Genomic DNA, 8,000 nt, shown 5'->3' on the forward strand with positions numbered 1-8,000 from the left:
ATGGTTGCAGCTCCTCGTGCTGCTGGGAGACCACTGACAGTGTGAGCATTCTTACTTCTCATCTGCAGTCAGCTAGGGCTTACCTGAGGCTTTCAGTCTTGCAGAAGAGCTGGGAATTAAGGTGGGAGACTGAGAGTTGTATATGAGTATAATAAAGCCAAAAGCTCTTCTAAGATGAATAAAGGTTCCTTTTCTTCCTCTATAGAGTTTCTTTCTCTATAGAGTAGCTCTCTACTCATTCCACTCGCTGCTGTCCTCATCACATACAGAGTCAAATATCCGATTCAAACACCTAGGTTATCATTTCAGCGCTCACCATATTGTGACTTCCTGTGTCACTGTTTGTGTCCACTGTCTTCCACAGTCCTCGACTATTAGTGAATAGGTAACAAGTGTTTAAGAAACATAACTTCGGGCTGGGGATGTGGCTCAAGCGGTAGCGCGCTCGCCTGGCATGCGTGCAGCCCGGGTTCGATCCTCAGCACCACATACCAACAAAGATGTTGTGTCCGCCGAGAACTAAAAAATAAATATCAAAAATTCTCTCTCTCTCTCTCTCTCTCTCTCTCTCTCTCTCTCTCTCCTCTCTCACTCTCTCTTTAAAAAAAAAAAAAGAAACATAACTTCTTTAAAATTACCTTTTGCGTAAAGATGCATTTTTATAATAACTGCAAAATATCATCTTAATTTATAAATGAATCTAAAACTATATAGGAATGAGGATGACATTCAGTGGTAGAGTTTTGCCTAGCATGAATAAGGCCCTGAGTTTGATCCCTGACACTACAAAAATAAATAAGACTAAATAAATAAGTTCTTTTTATACCTTCCAGTGGCAGATTTCTGCATGAAAGGGCGCTTTTTCTTAGTATCTGAAAGTTTCAGCATCAGGCAGATAAAGGAAACTTGATTTTTATAAAAGAAAAATTGAGTAATGGAAAATGTTTCTAAGGATTTGTCCATTTCTTTCTGTGATTATGTATTCTGTTTTTTTCCCAGTGCTGGGGATTGAACCCAGAGCCTCACATATATAAGACAAGCACTTACCACTGAGATATATATGCCCATCTCCCAAACTCAGGAATTTTTTAATCTAGAATCTCTGCTTCACTTAAGGGTTTAAGGGACAGAGAGGGCAAATGTCCCATGACTACACTGAAATTATATTAATTTTGTGCAAGACTATGTGCATTTCAGGTTTTTGGTTTTTTTGTTTTGTTTTGTTGTAGTTGGACATAATACCTTTATTTTATTTATTTATTTTTATGTGGTGCTGGGGACTGAACCCAGCACCTCACACATGCTAGGCAAGCGCTCTACCACTGAGCCAAAACCCCAGACTGAATATTTGCATTTTTCTGGGCAAAAAGTCCCTATCTTTAATCAGAAAAAAGTAAAAATCATCTTAAAGAATTTGCTTTTAAACTTTTGTTTTTTAATCCAGTTCAAAGACTGTAAAGTGGACTGAAGATATAGCCCAGTTTAGAACACTTTCCAAACGTGCATAAAACCCTGGTTTAATGCAAACAAGGAGGAGGAGGAGGAAGAGGGGGAGGAGGAACCCAAAGACTATAAAACATCACAGTGCCACAAAATTTATATGGTTACTGTGCCACCTGCCACTACAGACTTTTCAAAATGATTGCTTTTTTTCCTTTGCAGCATTTCAGCAGTGGAACTAAATGGTGCTATTCCATCTCTGTTATAACCGCAAGCAAGGTGAAAATGTTCACTTTAACCATTTTTATGATCAAAGGATTGTAAATAGACAGCCTTTAAAGGAAAATTGCCAGACCCCTCCTGACCTGATAAGTATTGTTCCCAAGAGTCATCCACCCATCCTACAAATCCAGAAAACAGGTGGTTAAGATGACTATTGAGTGGTTTAAAGATGATTCAGGATTAGTCAAGATTCCTTACTTTCTACTCCCATGAGTGTAAAGAATTTCCATTACTACTAATAAAAAACCAAAGGAAAAGCACCTTAACACTTTGCTCCCTTTCTGCAGAGTGCTTATGACTTCCTTAGTAGAGAAACTAATTAGGCAGATCAGTGACAGTGATGGAAACTTCAGAATTCATGAGAAAGACAGAGAACTGGACTTCAAGTTTATACCCCATTTCCCTCAGTTTCTTTAAACAATCATATGCTTCATAGAAAAACTTATTTTTGTCTTATGTATTTTCTTGTATTGTACTTATTTGAGGAATAATTTAAATTTTTGGTGAGATATCACATAATTCAAAGGGTAGGAAAAAGGGTGATGATGAAAAGTTAAGTTTCTGTTTATGCTTGTTTGCTACAAACCTGATCCTCCTCCCCATGGGCAGCCACTCTCACCAGTTTCTTACATATCCAGAGACATTGTACATATCAGTCCCCGACACTCCCAGATTAGCATCTTTAACCACAGTGTTCTACACCTTCTTAATCAATAATCAATATTTGGAGGTCTGCATTCTAATGATTGCCTAGTGTTCTATTGTATAAATGTACAGTAATTTATTTAATCAATCCCCTATTGATGAACACTTAAATTTTTTTCACTGTGTGTGTGTGGGGGGACACTGTGTATCTAACCCAGGGCATTGTGCATGTGAGGCAAGCACTCTACCAACTGAGCTATATCCCCAGCCTGTTTTTACTTTTGTGTGTGTGGTACTGCAGATCAAACCCAGGACCTCATGCATGCTAGGCAACACTACCACTGAGCTATATTCCCAGTCCTTCTTTTTACTCTTTGAACATTACAAACCATGCTGCCAATATAATCCTCATAAATATGTTGTTTTCCACATCTGCTAGTTTATCTGCTAAACAAATTCTTAAAAATGTGGTTCCTGGCTCAAAGAATGGAGGCATTTTAAATATCAACAGATGTTGTCAAATAAGAGCCATATTTTTTAATAGTGCTTATCAGGATTAAGAAAAGTCAGTACAAATAAATGAGAGAAAGTGATGGTAAGTAAATAAAGCAAAATCTCTGGCGTACTAGACTTTATACTGCTTTCTTTTTCCATTGGGCGACAGGGAATAAAACTTGCTTTTTCAGAAAGTGGTAGGAGTGATTCCAGACAGGAATTTTCTTTCTCTTGTAATGATTGGATATGTCTTAAAAGGAATGCAAGACTTCATCCCGGAACAAAGCAGGAGTCAGTCCTTTTGTGTTCAGGACAAAGTGGGGAAAACCAAAAGATCCATTTTGTCATCCCTGTCCCAAATCAGATGCCTTTCTGTGGTCTTAAACGTTTGTGTGGCTGACAAGTGGGACTTCTGTTGTGATTCACAATGCAATCACTGTTTCAAACATGCACATGGCCCACTCTGTCTCAGCTTCAATTATAAAATCTTCAGCCACAGGCTATTATCCTCTGTTTTGTTCAGTCAACAGCACAGTTAGCCAGTGAATTTCCAACTGGGATCAGGTGGAATGAGAGGAACTGCTCACTTAGACCCCAGTACACTCTCTCCTGTGAACTCTGATCAGGAATATTTTCCTGAAGTCATTTGGGAAGGTGACCAAATTTGCTTTTACTTCCTGGTTCAGAGTAGGGGAATAGAAGTAGCCTAATAGTATCTTTCTCAAAACTAAGGCAGAAGCTCTGCATTCACAGAATTCCATCCTTTTGTTTCAGTCTTGGCATGGCACCAAGCTAAGTCCTATGATGTAGCCAGCCAGAGGAAGCATCTCTTGCTCTTCTTCTTCCTTTTCCCCAAAAGTCCCAATAGATGAACAGGCAATTCTCTCAGCAGGAACAAGAAAGAAATCTAAGGCAGAAAGTGTGGTCCAGCAAGGTCCTGGACAAAAGATATAGGTGTGCTTTAATTTGGGAGTGGTGTCTTAGGGGGCTTTTCTTCCCAAAACTCCAGTTCAAGTTGACAGTCAGTGTTCTAATCTCTGTGGACTAAATGAGGGGCTTGGAAGGATCAGGATAAGAATAAATTCTATTTGACCATTTCTAAAGTAAATTTCTTTTAAAAATGTATGTCAAGGGGCTAGGGTGCAGCTCAGTAATAACACCTGAAGCCCTGTGAAAAACAGTTTGTACAGAATACAGAAGAACTCCTGACTCCTTTCATAACTCACCAACTAATTTTAAGTAAGATAATGAACTTGTTCCAAGAAAGCCAGATTGCTACCTGGCTGTATCTACTGAAGTTCAAGTTAAGGGGAGTTGTCCTAGTTAAAGCCAACTTGTTTTATAAATGTAGTGTGTATTTGTGTAAAAGGTTATGAAGACCTCATTAGTTCCTCTGGCCACCTAGTACGTTTCTGAGTACCCTATCAGAATTCAGATAGGGCGTGTTACAGCTATAGCAATGCACTGTTTTTCTCGGGTGCCAGTAGACAAAATGTCAATATGCTTGCTGCATTCCTCTGGGGTAATAGAAATGAAGTCATTACATTAGAAAGTGAATCATGTGCCCAGGGTACACTTCCCTCACCCTGAACACATGGACTCTCCCAGGTTAAGGTCACTGATCTAGCAACTGTACTAGTAGCCACAAGAGAGTGACATAGAAGAGCCATTTTCTAGGACGACAGAGGAACTCATCAGGACTTTGTAGGTTTTAAAACAAATACACACCACACTTGTAAAAACAAGCTGGCTTTAATTAACTCCCTCCCCCCGCCCCCACACACACCTTAATTTGAACTTCAGTAGTTATAGCCAGGCAGTACTCTGGCTTTCCTGGAACACATTCAAAATCTTATGATATTTGAAATGGTGATGATGGGTTGGCGTGGAGGCTGAAGTACAGATGCGTCTATCAGAAGGTAAACACAGGAAGGAAACATTGGAAGGGGGGGCTGAGAACTTAGTAGAGGTCAAGTAGCTGTGAACAAAGATAGTTGCAGAAATCTGAGGAGGGCACGAATATTTCAGAGAAGAAAGTGTTCAGTTTCAAGGGTCTGCTCAATTAGCATTTTTTTTTTTTAGTTGTAGTTGGACACAACACCTTTATTTCACTTGTTTATTTTTGTATGTGGTGCTGTAGATCAAACCCAAGGTCTCGCACGTGCGAGGTGAGCACTCTACTGCTGAGCCACAACGCCAGCCCCTCAATTAGCAATTATTAATTCAAGTTAGTGGGAAAGTTTTTAACTTTTCAAAATTACTGTAAGGGAATGTCTAACTGCTTCCAAAGAATGCTCAGAACTTTGTTTGAACCATATGTAACAAAAGCTGTGAGTTAAAAGAAAATTATGATTATTTATTTATTTATTTGTTTGTTTATTTATTTATTTATTTATTTTGGTATCAAGGACTGAACCCAGGGGAATTGAGCCACTGAGCCACATCCCGGGCCGCCTTGCTTACAGCCTTGTTAATTTGCTGAAGCCAGCTTCAAAGCTGCAATCCTCCTGCCTCAGCCTCCCGAGCTGCTGGGATCACACTCTTGTGCCACCACGCTTGGCTGATTACCTTTTATGTGTAAAAATCTTTGTAGTCATGTAGTCATGTTTTAATGGAATATTATCAAAACTGACCTTTAGGGCTGGGGCTATAACTTAGTGGAAGAGAACTTGCCTAGCTTGTGTGAGGCACTGGGTTCAATCTCCAGCACCATGTAAAAATTAACAAATAAAACAAAGGCATTCTGTCCATCTACAACTAAAAAAAAATTTAAAAACCCTGATCTTTACTGTGCATGCCAAAAACATCTAGCTGCCACCATGAGACCCTAGAGGAAGAAGTAGGAGGAGATGTTTGGCCAACTTGACAAGTTTGTAACATTATCTAAACAGCATAATTAACCAATAATCAAAAGAACAAAGTAAGTGGCTCAACCCTCTAGCTATAACCAACCTAAATAACCCTTGTCAATCAGAGGTTTCTATCTAAATTTTGGAAATTATAATTTTTATCATAATTTTTATCTTAAATTGTGTGTGTGTGTGTGTGTGTGTGCGCGCCCACAAAGCTAACTCTCTACTCTCACTGTTTTAAACACATTTCCACTCATACCATGTTCTTTGGGAAGAGAAATATACTTTCATGCTGAGTGTTTTCTTTTGATGCCAAGACACTTAAAAGTGTGGAAAGTGAAAGAAATAAATGCTTATTCCTTTCCCATCTGGATTTTGCAAAGCAAAATGCAAGAGAAAGTACAGTCTCAGCACACACTGTATTTTGTCCTCTCTCTCTCACTCTGCTCAGGATTAAATGTTTCACTTGTTTGCAACCAAAATGGAAATATGATCTCATGTTTGTTAATTGTGTTGTCTTTGCATTTCCTATGTCGATAGGGTGTAAATTTTCATTTAGTAACATAACCTCTTCCTCCAAACACAGGAAAACTCCCCAGGGATCTTGCTGTAAGCGTAACCAAGTGCTGTTGAATCTCATAGGTAGGCACCATATAAAAATAGAGTGGTGTTTTGAGATGCAAAAGTGGCATCACTCAATAGTGTCATCTCTGCACTCCAGGTGCAAGTTCAAAGATTCTACAAGACAGGGTTGCCAAATACTAATTAAACTAATTGGCGATCTGTGCTATTCTTAAATCTTCTGATCTTGGGGTTTCTCTGGTGCGAAGAGGAGATATGCTTCATTCCTCATACAAAAATGCAAAAATTCTGATCACTTTATAAACCTAGCAAGAAATTATAAGAAAACATGTCCTCGTCTGCAGCAGTTTGAAGAGAAGACAAGTATCTGTATATGTGCGCTTATTTCTTTTCTCTTATCATTTCTCCATGCTCAATACATAATAAAATATATTTCAAAGGACAAAATAGGCTACCTTGAGATAGAGCAAGATGAACAAATTCATAATAGTTACTATGATTTTCAATGACAAAGAAAAGAAAATAGCTTTCCAGTCCACTAAAATAAAATATAGTCAAGAGATCAGAGAGTTTCCGATTCATAGGAAATGTAAAGAGCAAAAACTTGTTATAATTCTGAAATCAACAGGCAATTCCAGCTCACACCTGTTAGATTGGTAGCAATCTGTCTATTGAAGTTGAAGATGACACACCCCAGTAACTCCACCTCAAAATATGAACCATCAAACGTCTACCTGTGCACCATGAAATATCTACTGGAGTATTCATATTAATTATGTTTATAATGAAAAAATTAAAAACCACCAAAGCATCTACCTTGAGAAGAGTGAATAATGTATTGGAATATATTGAACAATGGGCTATAATGCAGTTAGGATGACAGAACTAAAGCTACAAATATCAAAATAAATATAACTCAAGAGCAATGTTGAGCAAAAAAGTGCCATTGTACAAGGATGTGCAGATCAACCTTTATCTAAAGATAAATATGTGTGTGTATTCAAAACAATACTATATATCTTTTATGGATCTGTACATAGGAGCATAAAAATACTCACAAGAAAATCGGCAATGAATTCAAGACCATGGTTTCCTCTGGTGAGGGAGAAAGGAAATAGCTACAATATTTTTATTTATTTGTTTGTTTGTTAGTTTGTTCATTGGGTGCCAGGGATTGAATCAAGGGTTGTTTCTCCACTGAGCCACATCCCCAGCATTTTTATTTTTTATTTGGACACAGGATCTTGCTAAGTTGCTTAGAGCCTCTCTAAGTTGCTGAGACTGTCCTTGAACTTGCAATCCTCCTACCTCAGCTTCCCGAGCTTCTGGGATAGTACAGGCATGAGCCACCATATCTGGCTCATTTTTTACTTTTTGAAATATTTTTTAATTTTTAAAAGTGCTTCTGAAGGATTTGTCAGATTTGTGGCTTTCAGAGCAAACTTTTACCAAGTACATGTAATTTCAATCATACAAAACTCATGCATAATGGAATTCCCATCACATCCACACTTTTTATTTGAGAATACGCCTTGGAACCAGGTGCAGTGGCACATACCTATAATACCAGGAACTTGGGAAGCTGAGGCAGGAAGATCACAAGTTTGAGGCCAGCCTGGGCAACTTAGTGAGGCCCTGTCTCAGAATAAAAAGAGCTGGGAATGTGGCTCAGTAGTAAGCACTCTGGGTTCAATCCCTCAGTAC

Source organism: Urocitellus parryii, chromosome 1 (assembly GCF_045843805.1).
Source record: "Urocitellus parryii isolate mUroPar1 chromosome 1, mUroPar1.hap1, whole genome shotgun sequence".
NCBI classification, from domain to species: domain Eukaryota; kingdom Metazoa; phylum Chordata; class Mammalia; order Rodentia; family Sciuridae; genus Urocitellus; species Urocitellus parryii.